The following is an 11,578-nucleotide window of genomic DNA, read 5'->3' as shown; positions in this document are numbered from 1 at the left end:
CTTTAGAATTTGAACTATAATGTGTAAATAAACTCCATGTTTAAAAAAGACTTATGGTATAACATAATTTATTTTAAAAAACTTTACGTTTATTTTTATTTTTCAAATAAGGTAAAATGAACTAGATAGTAGATGTTAACATACTCATTAGGCCTGCTTAAACTCAATTTTTTAAAAAAAATTTAGTACAGTAAATATATTTAAGTAATTAATATATATATACACATATACATATATATATATATTCACTATGCTGCAGTTTCCAGTATTAGATATATAGTTTAAATCTAGAAGACGAGACTTAGGGTGGTAAACACCCAATGCAATATGCAAATGATGTGTTGTAGAATTGTACACTTGAAACATATAATCTTATTAACCAATGTCATCCCAATAAATTTAACTTAAAAAAAAAAACAGGAGGAGCTGTATCTGATCCCAGCACTATGTCCTCAAAGCCGGGTCCCTGGCTACACCCAGGTATTCTCAGGGTTTAGGAGGTTGGGTGGGCTTTGTTTGTGTACCTGTGTATGGACAGTTATGGTGTAACTGTGTATGCATGGGGTCAAGACTGAACAGTTTTCAGCCCAGAAGGACCCCTGGGCAGCTCCTCTCTGAGGATTGAGCCCAGGTAGTAACCTCACTTCCTGACAACAGAACCCAATAGAACTTGGAACCCTGGTAACTGGGCAGCCACGTTCAAAAGAAGGCCCTGCCCAGCTCACGTGGCTGGAGACACTGGAGAGAATAACATGTTCTCTTGCTGTTTCCCCAGGTCCCAAGGCTGTGACCTCAAGAAATCCCACACTAATAGCCTGTTCCAATGCTGTAGATATTGGGTCAAGTCTCCACCCCAATGCCTCTCACACTTTTTCCAAAGAGACCTAAAGGTAACATAAGGTGGCTCAAGGTAGTCGAGTTCAGGCCAGGCCATCACTCTGTTTCCCCCTGGGCAGCCCTATATCCCCTCCACATTTGTGTGTGTGGTGGTGGTGGGGGTACAAATGGGATGGCTTGCCCCAAGAAGGAACAGGCTGGGGAGGTGTCAGAAGCTTGGGGGGCTAGTCATGCTCACATCACATGGCCAGGTTAGCTGGGTGAATGTCGCATATGGTGCAAAGCCTTTCTGCCTGAGGTTTGCCCCAAGCCCTGGTGGTAAATCTCATTTTGCCCACGTGGAGGTCTGTGCAGAGAAAGGCCTAGGCTCGATCTGAGCGCAGAAGGTCGAGTAGGCAGAAGTGGCAGTAACGAGGGTTAAGAAGGGCTCTGATGCCTCTGGACTGGCTGTCAGTCACTGTCATTACAGAGCTCCATCCAGGTGACTGGTGAAGAATGGGTGGCCGGTAACACCTACTCCATCTCCATGAGTGAGAGGCAGATGCACCGCATCACTAACAAGGCTCAGTATGGGCTGGGATGAGTATGGGAACTAAGGAGTCTCCAGAACCCAGAAGTGGCCAGAAAAGGCCTCCTGCCCAGAAGCCCTCATCTGGACCTGCACTGACTATCGTACAAGACCCTGAGCTGGTGATAATCACTCCACCTAAAAGTTGAACCATCATCTGCAACTGCACTGGTACCTGCAGATGACCTCAGCTGGGACTGGACTCACTAACCCAAAGTGAGAGCCATCACCTGGACCTGCTTTGGCTCCTGCAGATTACACTCAGCGGGTTCTGGACCCACCTCCTCTGAAGGGAGAGCCATCATCTGAACCTGCATCGGATCCTGCAGGAGACCCTGAGCTGGTACTGGATGCACTACACCGTGAGTGAGCTGTAACGTAACTATGGACTTATTTGAGAAGAGGACAGCTAATACAAATCATACAGACAAATGTGGTAAAATGAATAATTTTAAGGTAACTTTTTCAAAACCATAGCAACATCCACCCTGCACAACACCAAGACTAAAAACTAAAAAACAGACAAATATTATACTAATGGTCCTACTCCTTCCTCTTTGTTAGATCGTCCATACAACGTAGTTTCTTGATTCTTGGTATAAAAGTGTTAATCCAGGTATTATTATGATAAACCTGATGGTACAATAGGGCATAATTTAAAACGAACTGCTAGAAATCTTTCAAAGACACACTTATTTTCGAATATGGATTTATAAATACATACACACAGGCTATGAAGTAGTTTTCTCTCCAAGCATCAATAATCATAAGCAAATTATATAGAGTGAAGTTGGGGTTTTTTGTCCTCCTTTTGTCAAAAAGAAACTAATTTCATTTGTCAGTTCCTCCATCTATCTTCAGAAGATGTCTGGCAGCATTTATGAGCATTGTTCATGTCGCTCCATAAATACAACATTCATTTGCTACTCATTTGGTTGCTCCCTACAGCTCCAGCAGGGAAACTTTTGTCTGGAAATTGTCTTATTTCCTGGTATTTTTCACAAGGAAATTGTTTATGTGTCATCCATCAGTTTTATGGCCCGTTTTTCTCTGATTTTAGCAAGCAGAAGCATGCTCAGTATTCAGTCACACACAGAGCAGACTCATTACAGGACTGTCGATGAGCTATTTACCAAGTAGAAAGTCAAATTAGCTGTACTGGAAAGTTGACTGTGGTGTGTTACCCTCAGTGAAAGTAGCAAGTAAAATTTTACCCACATCTGATTACATAGGGGTAATTAAGACCATTAATCTTTGTATTGATCTTGGACTCTGTTGCCCTACTATATGTAGCAGATAAGATTCATGAGTCACTGGAGTGTGTCCATTGTCACAGAGCCCCATCAACAGACACCCCCTGAAGAGGGCTCCAGGGTAGAAGAGCATTCATCTGATTTATGCCTATTATGTGGTTCATGGAGACCTGAAACTAATAATTGTTATGCTTTATTTAGAAGCCATACTTGCAAACTGCCAATCCTAGTAAAATTGTAGCTTCTTTCATCTATTAAAAAAAAGTACCACACGGTAAATGTCTTTTGAGTCACGCATCCTCTGTTTATTTTTATATTTGAAGGGGATATAGTTCTACTTGATAACATTCTAAAATGCTTTAGAGCAATATAGAATTTTATACTTATGTGCTCTTTTAAAAAAAGTAAACATTTGACCTTATAGTCTGTAATTATGTCTCTAAAGTGGTAATAGTCTATCATAAAAGCATGGCTTGGTTCACAGACCACTGATACAGTTAGTTTTAACAGATGCTTAGGTGCCATTATAATCTTTCCTATCCATTTGGCTGTCATAAAAGCTAGACTCATGTGTCCAACTTAGGCTATTATTTCCATAGAGCATTTGCTCTCTTGTACTATGAACAATTAGTACTTTAGAAGACTAATCATCAACCAGTGACCTTCATCAGTTAGGGAATTTTTAGCATTAGGCATGCGATAGCTTCTCTGAATATCTACTGAAGAAAGTAAAGTATAATATTAGCAAATATTTCACTCTGGGTGCCCATGGGAAGGAGAAGTCAATACAAGGCTGAGGATTCGGTATCCTGATAGCGGCAGTCTCAGAAAACTAATGCTGAGAGTCCATGCTCAATAAATACTGGTTGCATAGTCCCATGCTCACATGAAACTAATCAGAGCCTATGCAAATAAGTTACTCATATTAAAATTTCACTGTTCAGAATGCAGAAACAATACTGTCCAGTACTGTGTGCAGTGAACAGCTGTCATTTAAAAATTACCAGTGTTTACATACCCTTTATATTTGGGGAGGAGGACCCTCATTATAGTGTTGCCTTGATGAGAATCAAGTACCCCCTACCTTTACCTAAGCAGTTAGAAGGGAAGCAAGTATGCCTATCAAAAAAGTAAACAGCCTGACCAGGCGGTGGCTCAGTGGATAGAGCATCGGACTGGGATGTGGAAGACCCAGGTTCGAAACCCCGAGGTCGCCAGCTTGAGCGCGGGCTCATCTGGTTTGAGCAAAAGCTCACCAGCTTGAGCCCAAGGTCGCTGGCTCAAGCAAGGGGTTACTCGGTCTGCTGAAGGCCTGCGGTCAAGGCGCATATGAGAAAGCAATCAATGAACAACTAAAGTGTTGCAACGCGCAATGAAAAACTAATGATTGATGCTTCTCATCTCTCCATTCCTGTCTGTCCCTGTCTATCCCTCTCTCTGACACTCTCTCTCTGTCTCTGTAAAAAAAAAAAAAAAAAGAAAGAAAGAAAAAAGCAAACAACTGGAGAGACTAAATATTGCAAAACTGAACAAAACCACAGAGATGTCCCCAGAGGACTGAAGGTGGAGGCTAAGCTCAGACTGGTGCGGCAGGGTGAGTGACCAGGAGCAGGCGCCCAGCAGTGGCAGCCTTCTCTCTCTGCTCCATGATCCTGGATTGCTCTCAAGGTCTTAGGATCATTCAATTCTTAGTTTTCTAAGTCAGATTCTCCAGATTTCAAATCATTTAGACCAGCCATTCAATACCCTTTCAATAATTTATTTTCTTTTGAAGTTAACCAGAGCCACTTTTGTTATTTTAATCAATAATCATGACGGATGTATCTTGTTAATAAATATGCACGCAAATATGTCTCTATGTAATGTCATAATTCATTTTTCTTGATGGAGTCTCCTGACTAATAAATATTAGCCATCCATAAGATCTTATCTTTATTTTTCTTTATGGAGATTAATATAAGTGATTTTTTACCTATCTACCGCTTTTAGCTTTCAAATCCCAAAAAGTATAAATCCAGAGCTAGACATTTGAACTTTTCTATTTCTGGTAAGTATTTTAAATATTTTTAGTATCAGAATCTAACTATTTGTGAGATATTAAAAGAGAAAAATCCAATATTTACTCATTAATATGCTTTACACATTGTCAGAAAGGGTTCAATAAATGATTACTGCCGATTTATTAAATAACTAAATAAACATATATTTCTCCTTCATTTATAGTAGCAACTAAGTCTTATCAAATAACCCTTTATAATTTGTTAGTTCCCATCACAACTAGTACAGTCTCACTTTCAAAATGCTCTTTCACTCTCAAAACAAACATTATTAAGTATCAATTAAGTGACACCAGGCATTTGTTAATTAATTAAATACACATGGACTGTCCCCTTTGACAGTTTACTCTTCTGTGAGAAGCCAATAACTAAATCACATGCCATGTGTGTGCATGACATGTGTTATGAAGAAAACTCACTGAATAGAGATGCAGAATGACTGAATAACCAAGGGAAAGAATAGTAAGGGTAAAGACCTCTCAGAGGATGTAACATACAGAGAAAAACCCCAGAAGTATGTAAAGAAATTAGCCATGAATAGCATGGGAATAAGTATGTGTATGTATGTGTGTTGGATAGGGGAAGAGTCAGGGAAAAAAGGTAGAATATGTGACAATTTCTGTATTATGGAAAGTCTGATAGGAAGTCCATGTGGCTGAATTACTGGGTGCTACAGAGAAATGATAGAAAGTGGCACTGAAGAGGTGGGTGATGTTTCCTGTAATAATTGACTGTCCATCTTGGAGTTTTATATTTAGTCTGAGGACAGTGGGAAGTAGCTAAAGGTTTTCAGTATGAAGAAATAACATAACTTGAAATATTTTTATTAGGCTGGCTAATGGGTTGACCAGGAGGTGGCGCAGTGGATAGAGTGTTGGACTGGGATGCGGAGGACCCAGGTTCAAGACCCCGAGGTCGCCACCTTGAGTGTGGACTCATCTGGTTTGAGTAAAACTCACCAGCTTGGACCCAAGGTCGCTGGCTTGAGCGAGGGGTTACTTGGTCTGCTGTAGCCCCACGATCAAGGCACATATGAGAAAGCAATCAATGAACAACTAAGGTGCTGCAACAAAGAATTGATATTCATGCTGCTCATCTCTCTCCGTTCCTGTCTGTCTGTCCCTATCTATCCCTCTCTCTGAATCTCTGTCTCTGAAAAAAAAAAGGCTGGCTAATGTGTGGAGAATAAATTGAATTTGTTAAAACTGGAATCAGAGTTAGGAGGAGCAATGAAGATGCAGGCAGGTAATGGTGCTGGTTAGACTAGAGTGGTGGCAGGTAAGCTGGAGAGAAGCTGACTCATCTTTGAGATAGAAATTGTAGGACTTTATTGACAGTCTGGAATTAAAGGAAAATGAGACAAAAAAAAGTCAAGGGTGACTTTGTGCCCCAAACATATAGTGATTTTAAGAGCTTTGAATAAAATTCAATTTAGTTCAGCTCTTTGGTATTGCCTATATAAAGCTCTTCTCTTTCTCCCTTTTATTTCCCATCTCTCCTGTCCTCTCTTCCCTCACGCCCCTAAATTTGACAGTTATATTGTAATTATACAGGACAATATTATTTTTGTAGGAAATAATAAAGTACTTGGAATTGAAGGAGCTAAATTTTTAACAGCCTACCCTCAGATGGTAAGGAACAAAGATTAGTTTATTTGTACCATATGTCTAACTAAGGGGTCAGGAACCTATGGCTCATGAGCCAGATGTGGCTCTTTTGATTCCTGCGTCTGGCTTGCAGACAAATCTTTAATAAAAAAAAAATAATAATGTTAAAAATATAAAACATCCTCATGTATTATAATCCATTCATTTCTTATCGCTCATGTTCATGGTTGTGGGTGGCTGGAGCCCATCACAGCTGTCCTCCGGGACAACATCAAATTTTTATTGGATAATGCGTAACGTACACAGGTCATTGTATGGCTCTCATGGAATTATATTTTAAAATATGTGGCGTTCATGGCTCTCTTAGCCAAAAAGTTTCCCGACCCCTGGTCTAACTTTTTTTTTTTTTCAGTTTAAGATTGTTTCAGAATAGAAAGTAAATACCAACAAATGTATAACTGTCAAGAAAGTTACTACAGTATTACTATAGGTAAAGCACAAAATAAAAGGAGTTTACAAACTATAAACAACAAAACAATAATGCAAAACTTACTCTGAACAAAGTTGAGATTGTTAGAGAAGAAATATGCAACTTGCCAACTCATAATAAGAAAACATTTTGATTGAAGGAATGCTATGACACACTTTTAAATTAAATCTATATTTATGAACAACTAAAGTGAAACAACTACGAGTTGATGCTTCTCATCTCTCTCTCTTCCCTCTCTCTCTCTTCCTTGCTCAAAAAAAAAAAAAAAAAAAAAAAAAAAAGGAAGAAAAAGAAAAGAAAAAAACAAATCTAGATCCAACTCTCCAAACACTTCCATTCACATAGAGATTAACATGATGGGAATTTCCTATGCAACCTGAAAACCGTGGTGAGGCATGAACCCAAGGACTTTTCAATCCTCTTCACTAATGCTTTTGGACCTTTCTGCACATTAGCAAGTGATGTATTTCACAAACATTAAAACACAGATATATATATATTTTTTTTTTCTTTTTTTCTCTAGAACATTTTTTGGAAGTTCACTAACTGTCAAACAAGAATCAGAGGAGTGGACAGGGCAGGTGAGGAGCAGCACTGCAGGAAAGATCATCCATCCTTGTTTAAAGCTGGCTCCTTCCGGTCTCCCGTGAGGTTCTCCAGGTGACTGTGGGCACGCTCTGTGAGGCGGGGTGATTCTGGAAGGCTATCCCAGCAGCCTGAAAATCTCCAGCCAGGAAAATCAGTCATGGGGAGGAAAACCTGCCCTAGTTCAGCTCTCTGGAAAGTGGACCAGCTCAGGCACTAACTGGGGTTTAGGGCAGGGGTCCCCAAACTTTTTACACAGGGGGCCAGTTCACTGTCCTTCAGACCGTTAGAGGGCCGGACTATAAAAAAAAACTATGAAAAAATTCCTATGCACACTGCACATATCTTATTTTAAAGTAAAAAAACAAAATGGGAACAAATACAATATTTAAAACAAAGAACAAATAAATTTAAATCAACAAACTGACCAGTATTTCAATGGGAACTATGGGCCTGCTTTTGGCTAATGAGATGGTCAATGTCTGGTTTCATATTTGTCACTGCTAGCCGTAACAAGTGATAAGATGCGCTCTGGGAGCCCTGATGCGAGCATCCGGCGTCACTGGTAGTACTGTACGCGAGTGACGCCGCGCTTTGCGGTGCCGCCACATACAGTACTCCAGGAGCACAGGATGAGGATGCACAGGATGCATCCTGTGCTCCTCTCACTGACCACCAATGAAAGAGGTGCCCCTTCCGGAAGTGCGAGGAGGGCTGCATAAATGGCCCCAGGGGGCCGCATGTGGCCCGCGGGGCCATAGTTTGGAGACTCCTGGTTTAGGGGGATCCAATCACTTTTCAGGAGGCCTGAGTTCCGGCCCAGCTTCTCTCCCCGTGCCCAGTCTCAACAGGCCAGTGCTCCCAAGCAGGCTTGTAGGTGGTGGCAGTTCTTGTCAAAGAGGCAAGAACAGGTCCCCTTAACTTCCAGGTCATAATGAGGGAATGCAGGCCAGACCATGAGTGTATCTTGATTTACAACTTTTAAATTTTATATAGATGCCTTTTAGTCTTCACATGGCTTCTAGCCCTAGACCTGAAATATTATTGTCGGGCCTTGTATGGCCAGTAGCTGTGGTCACTGCCACAGCTGCCGCTAGGCCCATGCAAGTTCTCATTGAATTCAGGCAGATGGTAATGAAACAAAGATACGGTGGGCCATTTTCTTTATTTCTAGCCTCACACTCGGCCGGGGAGTAAAAACAAATATACAGGCACCAAAACCCACTCATTCAGTGCGCACAAAGCCACTGACACATCTGAGTTTTCCTAGAATCAAAGGCCCCCACCAGTTTTCAGTCACCTCCTTTTCCCCATCTTCTCTCTCTGAACAAAAGCTGCACAAACTGGCCTCTCCTTCAGCACTCTGCCATCTTGGCTGCCTGCTCTCTCCTTAACCACATGGCCTCCCTGCCCCGCAACAACGTGGTCTCTTCCCTACCAAAACGGCCTCCTAGCTCCTCCTTTTTAAAACACTTTGGACGGAGAATTCCTCCTCCAGCACCAATTAGCATAACCAAGCCCCTCCCCAAGCATGAAAGGCAATTAGCCCTATTACCAGGGTGACAGCCATTCATGGTGGGCAGTGCCATTTTTAACAATAAAAGTGAGCAAAACCAGAAAATACAGATTTTACAAACTAATTTGCCCAACAGTTCTGCTCCTCTCTTAGCCTTTTATCACCTTTCCAGTGGCTCCTTCATACCTCGAAGTTCATTTCCACTTGAGTACTGGCGCCTGCTGACCTTTGCCTGCAAAGCCCTTCCCCCACCTCCTCTGACCCAGGTCCCCACCATTCAGGCCTCCTGCCGCCTCCTCCACAGCCCTCCTGGGTTAAACGGCCCACCTGACCCCCTTTTGTTCTCTCTCAGTTTCCCCCGCTTCCTTTTGTTCATAGCTCTTGAACTTGCTGAAACCGAAAATATTTTTATATGTTTAGTCTCCCCATTAGAATGGAAACACTACAAAGGCAGGAATACTATCTTTTTCATCATGTGGCCCCAGCACTTACGAGTACAACATAGTTACCCAATATACATGGGGTAAATGGATGAACGGACTAGAAAAGGATGTAAAATGATGTGATTTTATTTGTTAAAGAATAAAATAAAAATCGCAAAAATCTAAATACATCAGTTTGTAATATCTAAAACAAGTTAGTGTTATATAAGACTAAATGTGTTTAAAGAATACTGGAAAGATCGTAATCATGTAAATTTTTTAAAAGATGAGTATACAAGACGAGTTGGCGCTGCTGCCACCCACTACCCATCCCCATTCCATCCCCACCCCCCTCCCCGCGGTGCCAAGCCCTTCCGGTGCCCCCTCCTCTCCTCCCTCGTGCCTGCCGCACCCCTGCAGTGGGCCACCCTCACCTAAGCTCCAGCCCTTTTCTCTCCCTGCAGAGCGGCTGCAGCAGCAGCAGCAGCAGCAGCAGGAGGAGGAGCCCAGGCAGCGGTGGGGGAGCCCAGGGCGTACAGTCAGAGAGACGGCAGAAAGAACGTTTATTACAACTACGATGGTGATATTGGAAATTATCACTATGGGCAGGGCTGTCCTATGAACCTTATAGAGTCTGCATGACCCATAACTTGTTGCTAAATTATAGGTTATACACAAAAAGGGAAATATACAGGTCCCATAAGGCCACTGCTGAAGAAATGACAGAATACCACAGTGATGAGTACATCAGATTTCTACATTCAGTAAGACCAAATAACACGTCTGAGTACAGTAAGCAGATGCAGAGATTTAATATTAGAGAAGACTGGCCAGTGTTAGATGGGCTCCATTTCAACTGGTGGCTCAGTGGCTGAGGCTGTGAAGTCAAACCGACAACAAACTGACCTGGTTGTTCAAGGGGCTGGAGGATTACACCATGCTAAGAAATCAGGTTCATCATGCGGTGCTTGCTATCACAGTGATGGCACTGAAAGACCTTTTTTTTTTTTTTTTTTTTTTTTTTTTTTTACAACAGATCATGTAATGACTCTATCATTCCTTAAATATGGGTATGGGGAACACTTTCCAGGAACAGGAGACTTGACGGATATTGGTGCAAAAAAAAAGAAAATACTATGCTGTCAATTTTCCAATAAGAGATGGTATTGATGAGTCATATGGGCAGAGATTTAAGCCTATTATGTTCAAAGAGATGGCGATGTATCTACCCTAGTTCTGTGGTGTGACAATGTGGTTCAGACTCACAATCTGGTGATAGACTTGGCTGCTTCAATCTGATGGTCAGAGGTTGTGCTAAATGTGTGTAAGTTATAAAAACTTTCAATTTCCCAGTACTAATGCTTGTGGAAGGTGGATACACAATTCGTAATGTTGCTTCCTCTTGGACATATGAGGCTGCAGTTGCCCTTGATTTTGAGATTGCAATTGGATTGCCATATAATAATTACTTTGAGTATTTTGGACCAGAATTCAAACTGCAGATTAGTCTTTTAAATACAACAAACCAGAACACTTCAGAATACATGGAAAAGATAAAACAGTGTTTATGTGAAAATTTACGTTACCTCATGTACCTGGTATCCAAATGCCGACTACTCCAGAAGATGCTGTTCACAAAGACAGTGGAGATGAAGATGGTGCGGATCCAGACAAGATCATTTCTACTGAAGCATCAAATGGAAAGAGAGCTTTGTGATGGAGACTTTTCAGATGCAGAGGATGAAGAAGGAGGCTGTGGAATGTGGCAAAGGAGCAAAGAAAGCTAGAATCGAGGAAGACAAGAGGAAAGCAGAGGACAAGAAAGCTGATGTTAAGGAAGAAGATAAATCCAAGAATAGTGGTGAAAAAACGGATACCGTAAAGCCAAATCAGAACAGCTCAGCAACCCTTAAATTTGAAAATCTCTCCAATTTCAGAAAACTTAAAACAATGAGAAAATATTGGGAAGAAAAGTGTTTTCTTTTTGAAGACTTCTGGCTTCATTTTATATTATTTTGGCATGGACTGTGTTTATTTTCAAAATGGCGTTTTTGCTTTTTTTGGGGGAGGTTGGTTTTGATTTTGTTTTTCTTGGCATGTTTTAGTGTTTCTAATTAAGAAGGAAAATTTCTTTTCTCCACCATATTTTATGTAATAGTATTTTAAATTGATGTTAGTATGTCAAAAACTGTTCTATCAAAGAAGTAATTGGTCTTACTTTGCTAATTTTTTTCATCTTTTGT

General features: G+C 41.1%; 1 pseudogene; it reads left to right on the top strand.

Annotated features, from left to right (window-relative positions):
• Positions 1 to 1,416: 1,416 nt before the first annotated feature.
• On the top strand, positions 1,417 to 11,248 carry LOC136379488 (histone deacetylase 2-like; annotated as a pseudogene).
• Positions 11,249 to 11,578: the final 330 nt, after the last annotated feature.

The sequence above is a fragment of the Saccopteryx leptura genome, chromosome 8 (assembly GCF_036850995.1).
Source record: "Saccopteryx leptura isolate mSacLep1 chromosome 8, mSacLep1_pri_phased_curated, whole genome shotgun sequence".
Lineage (NCBI taxonomy): Eukaryota > Metazoa > Chordata > Mammalia > Chiroptera > Emballonuridae > Saccopteryx > Saccopteryx leptura.
The sequence above is the reverse complement of the archived record's forward strand: the minus strand, read 5'-3'. Positions and strand labels throughout refer to the sequence as shown.